The sequence below is a fragment of the Odontesthes bonariensis genome, chromosome 1, assembly GCF_027942865.1.
Source record: "Odontesthes bonariensis isolate fOdoBon6 chromosome 1, fOdoBon6.hap1, whole genome shotgun sequence".
Taxonomy (NCBI): Eukaryota; Metazoa; Chordata; class Actinopteri; order Atheriniformes; family Atherinopsidae; genus Odontesthes; species Odontesthes bonariensis.
Window position 1 is genome coordinate 38,968,341 of NC_134506.1, and position 14,606 is coordinate 38,982,946.

Genomic DNA, 14,606 nt, shown 5'->3' on the forward strand with positions numbered 1-14,606 from the left:
AAAATTGCCTCCAGGTTAATTCCCTTTGTTGGAGCCGAGATATATTGAAGAGGATAAATAAAAGAAACCCAAGAAGCGCATTGAATTTTTGACACAAAAAAAGATCTTTGTAGTTACTTTGTAGTCGCTAATAATGCAAGATTGTGTGTCATGTTCTGATAGTTGGATAAAGTGTAGTAAAGACGTTAAAGGGATAGTTCGCCTCTTTTGACACAAAGCTGTATGACATCCCATATTAGCATATTGTTGTGAAAAGCAAAACGCTTTATTTTTGAAGCCCCAGCCAACTAGCCGGACTACCTTCATCAACACCAAAACGAGGCTGGAACTCGGCTCACAGGACGCAGCAGGGGGTAAGAAAATGTTCATAAACAGTATGCGTTCAAAAGAGTAATACATTTGCATCACAAAATCGTTGTGCAGGAAAAGTCAGACCTCACAATCGCTTGGCGCTATTTTCTCTCCCTTCGTATCACTGCGTGCTGCCGCCTGCCGACAGCCGCGCCTGTTATGGTGTTTACTGCTCAGAAGCAGGGGACTGCTCGGTCTGCACGGTCTACACAGCACGCAGTGATACGAAAGGAGAGAAAATAGCGCCAAGCGATTGTGAGGTCTGACTTTTTCCTGCACAATGATTTTGTGATGCAAATGTATTACTCTTTTGAACGCATATAGTTTTGAGAAGCAAAACGCTTTATTTTTTAAACCCCAGCCAACTAGACTACCTTCGTCAACGCCAAAACGAGGCTGGAACTCGGCTCACAGGACGCAGCAGGGGGTAAGAAAATGGTCATAAATGATATTGCTATTATGGGATGTCATACAGCTTCCTGTCAAAAGAGGCGAACTAGCCCTTTAATGCTGGGACCATTGTGTAAAAGTAAACTGATGTAAAACTGTAAATGGTCTGCATTTATGTGACATTTCCCTCGTCTCATTAACCACTCAAAGCACTTAACACTACAGGCCAAATCAATCCACGAACACACATCCATAAAGCGCTTTTTATTCTATGGATCGACCACATGACCACCGTCAGGTTCATTGTGGGGTTTGGTATCTGGTCAAGGACATTTTAGAGCTGTCGATCAAATGATCGACCTTCCAGCAGTGGACGATCCACTCTACGCCCTGAGTCACGGCCCTCATCTTCCCCCCCGTCTTCCACCCCCCCCGCTGTCCTCATGGTCTATATGTGGTATGTACGTGGGTTTGGGTGGGAAATTGAGCTGGCTGAAATGAATATTTCTAGATGAGGTAATGAAAGGCTGCTTTTGTTCAAACATGGAAGCTGTTCTGTTTTTACTTGTTTTGCACTGGATAGTAAGAATAAAGAAATCTGTCAAATGTTTCTCTTTAAATAATATCTGCCTTTTTTCCACTGGTAATTTCAAGTGCCTACACATGGGCACACAGAGACCCATGAAGTATCCCAGCTGGTGCTTTGGATGGAATATAAAGAGAAATTTATCCTCCAGGAAAATGAATGTTTCTGCAAAATATCAATGGAAAGAATGTTCCACAAAGAAAGGAGGGTTTTGAGGTTAGCATTCAACCTCAAATTGTGTCTTTTGTCTCCAAATTATCAATAGAATTTAGGATTTGATTTTCATGAGAATGAGATCTGGTGTGAACCCCACTGAAGGTTGTTTTTAATTATCTGGAGCTTTACTTAAAAGGAGAATAAAGAGAAAATGTTCAGTTTTTTTATATGAGCAGAATTACATTGACTGGTTTCAGTAAAGTGGTACAAGTATTTGATTCATGCACTGATCAGTTTTAAACTCTAAATATCCAAATGATAAAACATAATTCTTAGTCATTATGATACCCAGTATCTTGTGCCAAACAAAATCCCAAACAGCAGGCTGACATCCAGTAAAATGTTCTGTCAAAGATAATAGTTGTGGAAAAGATCAAAGTTTTTTTAATATCATTTATCAAGCTTTAAAGTGCATTAAAAGGTGCATAATTGAACAGATCAAGGGGTGACTGCTTCTGGTTTCTTTGATCTTCCTCACTAACACTGCTCACAATGTGGATTTATGAATTGTGAATGCAGGGAGGGAGAGCTTAATACCTCTTTATGTCTTCCTGCCGATGCGTCTTTTACAAAAAGAAGGCTCCTTTGAGGCAGGTTGGGACTCGGGCCTCGTGCAGCCTCCAGCAGAGTTGGCCCTTGTGTGTGGGACAATCGCTGACTATAAAGGGGGACGGTTGGCATAAGAGACGACGCAATGATTCGTATGTGTGCAGGTTTTTAGGGGGGAGGGTGTCGTGGTAGAAGTTGCAACGTGTAGCCTATCAGTAGTGGAAGAGCACAATATTACAGGGATTTTTGAGGTTTCTGCGAGTTTCCAATGTCAGAACTAACGGGCAGCAGCAGCGGTGTTAATCCTACACCTACAGTGCGACAAGAGGCCACTCCAACAATGAAGTCAGGCAGAAACAGAGAGAGCAAAGCAATGCAGTGAAGGGAGGGTTTCTAAAGTCAGGGCTTCTGTTTTCAGAAGTACAGACCGCCATAAATAAGTACTACGCATCAAAAAAGTGCAAAATATGGATATCTTTTTCACTTTCCCTCTCCAAAACAAGGCAAACTGCATGATTTTAGGCAAATCTGTGAAATATTGTTAGAATCCTTTGGATTCTGATGTACTTGCCATACAAACACATTTTTCACAGACAGCAGCATCAACTTCAGGTTTTGTTTTTAGTCAAATTTCAGGGCGGTGCGTTTGGCAAAAACATCCCACTTAGAGCAGGTTTTCACAAGCCATGGTTTCTGTGTTAAAGCACGCTCTCGTGGCCATAGTAGTTTTGATATCAATGATGAAGTTACTAATTATTATAACCAAGATTACAAATGGTCTTTAAACTAAGGACTTTTAAACCAAGCTTTGATCTTGAGTTGTTTCTGTGATTACATGCCCAAACAAGAAGAGGTGTAGAACAAAGAATATAATGCTCCTCAGGATCAGATTCAGAGACTAAGACATGGAACAACATGTATGGTCTATCATAGGACTTGGGAATATGATGTGTGTGGGCTTGTCTTGAAATTGCTTGATACAGACATGTGTTTTCCCCCCATGATGAATTCAATCTTATAGATTATCCCATAACTTTCCTTCCAGGGCCAACATGAGGTCAAAGTCTTAGACGTTAATGGGTAAATTCTTGTAATCTAATTGCAACGTTATCTCAGCAGTGAGGCCCTAGACATCACTGGTAGAAGTCAAGCACAAGGAGGCAGTCAGCATAGCTGTCGAAAGGTAAAATACCTCAACACAGTTCAAAAGGTCAAAAAACAATCAAGGAAATCAGAGAATCACAAGGAACAAAAGCCAACTTTCACGTTTAGTTTAAGGCACTGATGTCTAAATGCAGCCTGACTGAGTTGTGGAGGCTGCATCTTCCCTACAGTCATGCATGATGAGCTTACAGATTTTGTATTTGAAAAGGATTTGACATGAATATATCTAAGGAGCAATTAAAGTTGCAGTAATTTTCTATATTTTACAAAGAATATGAGTGTTAAAATACGTATTTGCAGTCTCATCCTTCTCTAATCTGTTTCACCAGTTCTGAAATGCTTCATTAATCCAACAGCCTCAATGGCGGTTTACACTTTTGTCTCCTCTGTCTTTTTCCACAGCTACTGTGTGATTGAATAATTGCTGCAATACATGTACATGAAATAGCAGAAAAGTTGGTTAGAAGCAGCCAAAGTTCTTACGTTTAAGTGTGGTTCCTTTCTCCTTTTTTTTTTAACCATTAACAATTTAAGCTTTTTATTTCAACAGCATCAAACCAGAGTCAGCTATCAACAATATACAATATGCAATTGATTTGGAAAAAATAAACAAAAAAGTGCAGGTGGAAAATGTCTAAGGTTACCAAACTATATGACAAATCAAATTTGACCCGACAGAGTGGATTGCTTAAATAGTGAAACAGCAGGTTTTTTTTCATTTTAAGTTTTCCTTAACTATAAACAGAAACATTAGAAAGCCAAGATCCTGCTATGAGGAGAGTTCTCTGAAGGTCACAAGAAGTCATGCAAATGTTTGCCAGCACCCATATAGAAAAGGAATAACTAACTGGTGGGGAATTTCCTCAGAATGCCTGTTTTTATTTATATTATACGACACAAACACTAGCATTAAAAGCATTAAAATACTCTTGTTTTTGTTCTAAACCTCACTCATTCACAGGAGACTATATTCTGAAGCACTCGTGCACAGGCTGAAGCTGCTCAAGACAAGAAATAGTTCATAATGCTGCCTTTCACATGATGCTGTTTTATTATTAACCACTAATGGGTGCTCTTACATGGTCCAATATAAACATAAAGCCCAAAGAGCATAATGAGCTTTACGTCCAAACAGGCATGCTTCTTGATGCTAATTTAACACACGAGACAGAGGAGCCGTACAAGACACCGCAAGTTCGCCGGTTGGAACACTGAGTCTCGGAGTCGCCCTCTCCTCACCACCAAGCCAGTTTGTAGACATTTGTTTCCTCCAATCTGTCAGGGGGAGCAGTACGAGTAAGGCGGAGCAGTGAGGAGAAATAAGGCCAAATGAGACTCCTGGGGATTGGAGAACACAGAGCAGCGAGCAGTGTCCCCCTCTTCCAACACTGGAAACTACAAGGTTTTTCTCCTCTCCTCTCCTCTCCTTCTTCATAGCTCCAAATTCTAGAACCAAACAACTTTTTCTTCCTGCCGACGCTACCTGCACCCTGACAGAATGAAGTACAGCATTCAAGCAGTTTAAGATCTGCAGGGTCCTGTAGCTCCCGTAAGCAAAGCTGAGCTTGTGCTAATTTCCTCTTGTTTACGAGGTCACATACTCTCCCAAGAGACATTGTTAAGAGAACTGAGTGTTACTGAATATGTTGGTGGCTTTGTTTTAGATGCATTTGTGCCCCACAGTGGGAAAAGGGGAACTGTTGAAATGTATTTTACAATCCATAAAATGTTACACAGTCAATCCCAAAGTTTTTGTGTGATGCTTGGTGAAAAGTTTGGTAGAAAATTGTAAAAGCTACTCTGATTTTAATATGGAATAACAATAATAATACATTACAGTTTCACAAGCCATGGTTGGAATTTGTGAGATGGTAACATATCACGAAGCTGTAGAACCCATAGTTTCATAGGACAAAAAAACAATGCATGATGTAAAAATGGGGAAGCCATAATAATTAACTTTTTGAACTGTCTAACCGTGTATTTTGAAACATGTAGACCTAACCAATTAAATTCATTCTCACTCCAACAATGTACTTTTAACGCCTATTTGCAGGTGAGACCGCAGTTAAAAATTAAGGACTCAAGAGCAAGAGGAAAGTAAAAAAAAGTCCAGCTGTTGAAAATATTGTGCAGGACGAGTCTCAACCCAGTGACTTCTTACATGGAAGAGTTCAGTGTATCACAAGGGGTCCATAGTTTGGTGCCTCTCACAATCCCCTCCTTTATCTTTAGAAGCTTTTGTGGCCAATTAAGCACAGCCAAGACCTTAAAGTTTAAAATTTCTCAATATCCATGAATCATTAATTAACCCAAATCTCTTGGAGTGGACACACTTTTGCATGAAGCTACTTTTTAAATAAATGTTCTCAAGAATTCTTTCAAATGAAAAGATATTGACCATAATGTATCATCTCTATGGCTGTGTTCAAAACCGCATACTACATACTACATACTACATACTATAAACTTGCATACTGCATACTGCATCCTCATTGATCAGACAGTATGCAGAGCGTTTACCCAGAATGCATTTCGCTCCTGCCCGAGCCGAAATCAGCCGGCCTGAAGCTGATTTTGCTTAAGCTCTAAACTCTGTAAACTTTAGCAACATTTGAAACATTTTCAGGCGAGAAAGTAGTCGTTTAGATCCCCAACGTGTTGAAAACCTGACAAAATACCGGCTGTTTACCATTTTGTTCTGACGAATTCGGCGCCACTAAAGCCGTAGTAAGCAACGCACTTCCAGTTATTTTCACAGAATAAAATAACCGTTGCCTTTTATCATAGGGAAAGCCATTACGATACAATTGGTGCTTTTGTTTTGAAAACAGGAAGTGAACCTACCCTCGTTGTAGCTAGCTTGAAACGTTTTGACAGGAAATGACGATCAGCAACGTCACGTTACGTTGCATATTGGGTAGTTTGAGTATGAGTAGTAACCTCATGATGCATACCCAACATTTCGGCGAATCTAGTATGCATCCTGGAACTTCTCGCTTACTCAAACTCGCTTACTAACTCAAAAAGTTAGTAGGAGTAGTAGGAGTAGTAGTACACAGCCCATGTCTTCTGCTTACTTAACTATTACCAAGAGTAAGATTTTTGATCAAGGGGTGCCAAAACTGTTGGATGCTGCCACTATTTATTTATCAAATTTTGATAAATAAATAGTGGCAGCATCCAACAGTTTTGGAGCCAGCAGGTTTCAACCCTGCCTATGGGTTCATGAGACATGCTCACTCACTGCTGCTGAGGAGTATCAGCTTAATGGAACATGAAGCTCTGCCCACTAAAGTATATCTTCTGCTGCTTCTCTATAGACTTTGAGCTCCGTGAAAACCCTATATATTCAAAGTAATTACACACTGTCTGCACAGTCTAATATTGCAAATGGGTGCTCTAAATTCCTGAAAATTTCATCAACATGCACTCTGGCCCACAGCATTTGTTTGGACTGCTTGATTTCATATGGTTTTATTTAAGCTGCTGTGTGTCGAACACTTCTGACCGACACAGTTCTGTTCTCAAATTTTAAGTGTGGTAGGGGTCTACTGAGCTGTCTGGCGCCATCGTCCTCCTAAACATGTCATTACTGTAACCGCGAGGTCAGCACAATACCACTCCACACACGCATCCTCTGAACTACCAATCAGCGCTGCCACTGTAATAAAACAAGAATAAAAGCTCTATGAAATATCCCACTAACAAACCACAACAATTATCACGTGTGTACATCGCAGTGTTTTAAGCTACGACATGTTATGAGGATGTTTTAAAATAATGACTGTGGTAATGAGCATTTCTCTAGAACCAGCTTCTTATGGTTGCAGTAAAAATGGGAGTACATCACTATGGGAAAACAATAAAGAGGAACCACTTGTGAAAATAGAATTTAGGACAATTTAGGCATTTAAACAACTGGAGAGTGGGAAATGTACAGTGCAAGGTAACAAAAGCTGCCAACTTCTGAAGCTCAGTAATGAACATGTTATATCTTGTGCATATAAATGTGTCCAAATAATTACTTTTCTTTATGTGGAATACACAGAGAACAGAAACAGAGATCAGTTTTTCTGCTGGTGACCACTATGCCCTCGACACACATGGGAAGTAATGAAATGAATACTTGAAGTAGAATTTTCTGGACTCAAGTTTTTGCTTTTATCAGCATTTAAACACAAATATCTGCCTAACATCAAGTTGGATTCCCATTTTCATGGTTGGGGCATTTAGAAATGACGATCCCTCAAAGTATCCACTGACAAACAACAGACGCAACAACGTGACCTAACTTAAGAGACAAAAGAGAGAGACTGAGATGTCATTTCTTCCCCAAGAGGTGCCAGTAACAGCAACGTGGATAAAAGCAAACCTGACATGGACAAGGCTTTGGATGAGTTTGGTCTCCCGCAAATCTGGGACGATCTAGGTAAGAGGTGCGAAGGTAAGAAGCATTATTTTTGTAGTGAAATACTATGTTAGCCACAAAACTGGCTGAAGGCTGTTGAAATAGGCTTTCTATTTATTTTTATTCTTAAAGTACATTTCTGATTCTAGACTTTTCACTTTTACTTGAACAATTAAAACACAAAACTTGTATGTTCTACCAAAGGTTTCAGATGATTTGGTTGCAGGCTTGCTTGGACTCCTTTTAGCATTAGCATTGCATCTAAAAAAGCCAACCATCTATACGGTATGGTGTCATCCCCTTCTCCATACATGCTGGGTTTTCCAAACACATGAGTTTGTCTCTTTGGGTTAATGAAAAGAACCTGACAAAAAGCCACTGTTGATTAAAATCCTCTTGTCTACCATGTATGCAAGTGGGTGTGTGTCTTTATGGACATGTCAGCATGTTTGCTCATCTCCCCCTCTGGCCTCCTTGTAAAAATAAAATATGTTTTGTTCACACTGGATTCAGCAGCACAATTATCACTGTGGCCTTTTCTGTCTCGGCTCTTTAGGCCAAGAGACGAAGCATGAAATGAATTCTGTGGCCAGGGGCGTGCCAGCTGGAATCGGACTCTGCAAACACAATGGCTCGAACTGGTGCCAGGACACTTATTTGCTTTTGCTATCAAGTGGTTTTTCTTGGTGTTTAATGAGCACCATCCATATAAACTTTAAGTTATTATGTCTTGTGGCCTTAACCCTCAATTTGACTACATTTCAACCTTCAGATATTTCTGACATTTACGGGTTTAGCCAAACCAAGGGCAATCATCAAGATACCCAAAAGGTTGCAGTAAATTCCTGCCACTTGTGAAATGAGGCATGAATAAAACGTGGTTGTTACTGTACATCTCAAAAAATATGTACATCGATTTCATTTGATCAGAAAAATGGCTTCAACAATGATCAGAAAATCACTTAAAAATCAATTAAAAAAGCAGAAAGAAAACCCATCAGATCGTAGGCATATTTAAACAGGATCCAGGGCCTGATCTTGTTTTAAATGGACTGATGTTTGTTAATGTAATGATGTGTAATAATGTTTTGGAGTTATGGACTTCAGGCAAAAGCGAACAAAGACCCGCCAGGTTGTGTTGTTATCAGCAAATAGGTAAAAGCCAGCATCTGTGATGGTATTTGGCAACATAAGTGCACAAGACGTGACAACAGAGCAACATATGCTGCTTTCTTGTCCTTTTCAGGGAAGGCCTTGCTTTTCTTCAGCAAACCTATGCCAAAGCACATTCTGCACATATTGCAGCACGGCTCTAGAGCGGAAGCTTCACAGGTTGTCTACTTATTTTCTTGAGCCACAGGATCAGAAAAAATCTTTCGTAAAAGATGTAACGGAACCAAGTTTTAGGCTTTGGTTGTGTAGTAAACATGTTAGGGGGAAGTTCTAATGGAGCCTGCTTTTGAAATATTTGCATCTGAACGGCAAAAATGGGGCCGCTGTGACTTTTTTTGTGGTTAACATTAATTCATGATTACAACTTTGAGGTTTTATTGTTTAGTTACAGCTGCGGTCAGCGCTTGTGTCGATGAACACGCAGTTTCGCAGATTTCTGTCAAAGTTATAACAGCAAACATGTGGTGTGCATCAGTTCAGATTTGCTGCCTACCTACCCTGCAAACGTAACTGAATATCAAACGCATAATTATGAAGCAATGCTGCACTCCAGTAGTGTTAAAAAATGCATCAGCAGCTGTTTACCCCATCCCATCGTGAGTCCTTTACATAGTAAACACTGGATGGCAGCTGTGTGAGTGAATGCTCACACACAGTATTTGACTTGAAATATGAAGTACTGTTGATTCAGCACATAAGAGCTGATTGGTTATTTTTGACTACCCCGCTGCACTCGTTCTTAGATTGTTCACAGAGATGTGGGAACGTGTGGGAAGAGGAGTAGGACAAGCTCCTATCACAGAATCAATTTAGGGGCTTATGGCACAAAAACCATTTCCAAGCATCACTTGATACAAGAATTACAAACATTAACTTCAGGACTTTTAAAAAACGAGTGGTTCTTGTAAATTACAAACAGATTTATTACTCCACTCGGTTTTGCTTTGCTTACTTTGCTTGGCTTTGAGCAGATTGTTACTGAGGATTCCAGGATGCTTATACTCTGAGCAGAATGTTAGTGAGGATGCCAGAATAGACATGAGGAAACTATTTGATTTAGCAAATTGCTGCGTACATGTTGCTAATTTAGCGCAATACAGCATTATTATAATTGCCTGAATGAAGATTTACTCAAAACCTGAAAATACAATCATGTAATTGATCAATTATATTCAAATATGATGTGATGCTGATCAATCACTCGTTCAATGGCTGTGTGGATATCACATTATGTAATGGACCATCGCTCAATATACCCCTGCAAATGGAACGTTCCAGTCAAAGTAGTCCACGGTTAGAATCAAAGAAAATCAAGACTTGCCAAAGTTCACGACGTCCATTTACACAACAGGTGCTGCTTGTCACTCAACAGGTACGTGTACACACCTTCACACTAAGCACTGCACGCCCTTCCCTCCTCAAGCACAGGTGTTGAACATTATAGAAAGCGATAGAAGTGTAAACAGGCCTGTCTTTTTTACCAGAGGGCCAACATAAAAGGCAGCTTGCAAGGTTTTGAGGGTGCTTTAGTATTTCATGGTAGCCTATTGACACAGCTGCAGGCCCAACCCTCTGCCCATATAGCCTAAAGAAAAGAAGCTTGCATGGCAGCCTGCATGGACCACAATCTGTTATTTTGAAAGTTAAAAGAAACTCCCAACGGGTTGAAGATATTGTGGAGAAGCCAGACAAAAAACCTGACAAGCCTTTATAAGCCCCAGAGGATTCAGAGCTTTCGTAAGTAGAAAATTAGGATTCTCTGTGTACACATGCATGCCTGCACACATACATGCATACATCTCTACATGCTGATGTATACTGTATCTTAGTGGTTTTGATTATATGCCTGTGATCTTTGTGAGTGCTGTCATTCCCCAGCTGTTGCATGAAAAATGTCGTTGCCTCAAAAAGCAGCGGCACACAATTACAAGTTCCAGTCTGAGGAGCACAAAGAAAAGGCAGCGGTGGACTGGCCGATAGAAAAAACTCCATTTATGGGAAACTCCTGGGCATTTCACAGATGGCCAGCTTTGTGTTTGAGATGGAACATGTGGATGAGGGAAATTGTCACATAATTATACCCTGTTAAGCATGTGACCTATCATTTTGTTGAAAAGTGAAAGGGGGCGATTCTGCTAAAGCTTTGTTGAGAAGATGGCAACAGAATTTCCAACAGACGGAGAACAGGGTTTGAATCCAGTTCACGTCAGTCAGTGGGTGTTGTGAGCAGACTGGGGAGCCCGTTGCTACACATAAAGAACTGAGTTTGAAATGAATAGAAGAATCTATGAAAGATCAGCAACCTTGACTCTCCTTTCACCAACAAAGATCAACAGCAAACATACTTGTCTGGATACAGTACAAATATATATATATGTTTTATTTAGTTAATGATTCTTTACACTTTTCAAACTAAACACGGCGGCCTATAGACTCACATTTAAAGGTGCACTGTGTGGATTTTTATTGTAAACAAAGTTTATCCTAACATGAACTGTTAAACATTACAGAGATCCACGCCAATAAAGGTTTATTACACCAAGGCTATCTTAATGTTAACCGGTTCAACTGAACTTAAAACTCCAGTAAAACATGATGTGCATCACAACTATGTTTATCAGCTTTCTTTGATATATGAAGCTCTCTTCTTTGGAAGGAGCTCACTCCCAAAACACATGACACAGCTTTTTATGCTTCATCCACAACAAGCAAATTATGTGAAAATTTCTTCGACTAAAAAACCTCTTAGTTTAATAAGCTTTTAGACTTGTACATTTAAGACTTTAGAAAAATATTCAAGAGGTGACTATAGGGCTCAGACTGTCCTGAAATGAAGGTTGTTTATTGAATTTGCTTTAGTTAACAAACCAAGTTAAAATCAGTTTTATGGTTTGACTATTCTCCTAAACTATTCTACTAAAACATAGAGAAATGTCTTCTGTTACGTTAGCTTCTGTAATGGTTTGGGTTTTATTTTCGAATTGCCTGTTTTTGTCTCTTTTATGTAATCTTTTTTGGTCACTTCCTGTTTTGTTAATGGATTTTGTCCCTGCTCATTTCTGTTACTTTTGCTTCTTGTTTTTATGTTTAGTTGTTTACTCCACTATACTTACTCCCCTTGTGCCTATGCTCCCCAGTGTGGCTCATGGTAAGTTTTCTAGCTGTTTGTATTACTGTTTAGTATTGTTTCGTAACATTTCACCTGCTCTTTGACTGCCATGTTTGTTTCTTCCATTTCTGACCCTTTTGGATTATTTAGTTGACACTGACACTGCCTTCTTCCTATCCCCATTTGGTTTGTTGGCTTTGCTGACTTCCTGTAGTCACATTTATTCACTTGAACTGTTTGGGGTATCACCTTTGACTTCAGCCATGGATTGCAGACAGAGTGCACTCTGTGCCACCACGTTGGGCAAAAAGTAGCAAACTTTACACTCTTAAAACTTCTTGCAGATTAGAAACTTACTGTCCCGCGCATACAAAATGTGCATACATACCATGTGATGCAGTTTACCACATTGATTTGAAGTGGTTCGGAATAAAGGAATCGACCCCATTGTATGATAATACTGTTTCTGACTAATGCCTAATCCAGTACATTAAAATGTCACAAGTAGCATGATTATTTCATTTGATGTCAACTGATTTGATAAAAGTGGTGAAATCCTAAAACTTTCATTTTTGGCCTGCACATTGTAGTGCTTTTTTCCCCTCCATCCCTCCTTGTCTGCCTGCCCAGCCTGTTTATAGGGCTTGCATTTATTTGTTCATGTAACCCGTGCTTAAAAGGAACCCGACTTTTAATTGAATCCTAGGTTTTATATGAGGAAATTTAGTATTTCCCATGCCTCGTAAAATTAACTCTAGCCTTTTTGGATTTTTCCCATCATACATCTGGGTACTTCATCTTGTAACATGCCGTGTTTAGGCAGTCTGGTCATACATCACAGTTTAAGTATCACCAAAGTATAATGGATTTAGCAGCAATTCAGGCCCAAACATAAAAAACTAAGCAGATGAACACATTTTCTGCATCACAAACTGAATGGACAAAGGTTCCCGTGGCAATGTGACGCATAGTTTGTGCTACTGTAGCTTCACAGTTTTCCCCGTGGATGCATGGGTTCTCTCCAGATACTCCCACCATCTAAAAACATACATGACAAGCTAATTGGTGATTCTAAATTGGCCCAAGGAGTGAGTGTGAGTGTGCATGGTTGTTTGTCTCATTTGTCTCAGCCTTGGCCCTGTGATGGACTGACGACCTGTCCATGGTATACCCCACCTCTCTCCCAATGATAGATGGGATAGGCTAAAGCCTTCCCATGACCCTGAATTGGATTAAGCAGGTATAGAAAATGGATGGGTCGATGAAACCCAGAGCATTACCTCCGAAGCAGAAGATCTGCTCAGCATCGGGGCTCTTATACAGGCTGGTAATTGGTTGTCGGGAACATCCAAAGTGTTTGTTCTCATTGTGTAACGTACCATCTTTTCATACCTTTTTCGACTGTTTTATCATGTTGAATCAGTAAGTAATAGAGACAATTAAATGAAATTCTTACACATTTCTTCAAATCATGTTATTTTTCAATGCATAAAGCTTAAACTTTCAATAAAATCCTAAGTTTATATAATGTAGAGACTTTTGCTCCATTCTTTGAAAGACACTTCAAGAGTCAAGGTTTTTTAGATTATTTCATGCTGTTTTAAAAACCAACACTGGCAGGATTCATGGTTTTACTACTAAAGCTCATTCACTAGACCACTTGCTACACAAACTTCAACATTAGAAATATGATCCTCATTGTCAGGCTCTGAAATTGGTATTTTCTTAATGCATTGTAGAATATTGCTGCACATACACTTATATTCAGAGAAATGAAGCAGCTAAAATTGAACATCCAGTACATTAAGGACCTCTCTGAAACCACAAAAATGCCCAAAATGTAAACAAATTTTGAACTTACTCCTCATGTCGTTGTTGCTCACAACTTCAGGTAACAAGAAGCTGAATTAAATAATAAAACCTTGTCTTGGTATTTCTGAAGGGCACTCGGAGAAATAAAGGGAATGACTAACTGAACACACTAGTCACTGGCTGTTTAGTCAGTGTTGTAAAGCTGGGGGGGGTGTACTATGGTTAGAAATGTAGGTAGGGATTCTGGGAAGTGGCTTCCTTTGGAGGAGACTGATGGACGCAGCAACACTAAATCATCAGCAGCTTTATGGTAAACAGGAGAGCTTTATAGCAGCTCTGGCTCCCAGATTTGGGTGTCAATATTTGATCCCTTTTCCTTGTGACGCACTCAGAGTTGGATTTGTGCTGCAGCCGTTCACAGATCATCCAGTCAGTAAACAAACAAGCTGCCCCACATTGCCCAAATACGCATTCCACAGCAAATATGATGCCTTATTATCTTATTGCCCCAGACCACAGGCTATTATGAAAACCGCTGTTATACCAGGGACAATTCTTTGTGATCACAGCAGAACAGACACTGAATAAAGCTGGTTAAGTGCAATATCTAAAGGAAAATTCTGGCTGAAGTACATCATTTACATTCAAATTGCACAAGAGTCCTAGAAATGTAAAAAGTAACATTAGTGCTCTGGAGATTGGTTTGAATTAAATCAAAGAAACGTAAGCGCATGGTCAAAAAAGGAAAAAGATACTCCTCTCATAAATCTAATCTCAGAGTTAATGATTGAAAAATGTTTATTATCCCAAGAAAGGAACCTTCTTAGAGAGCCGAATTAGATGTT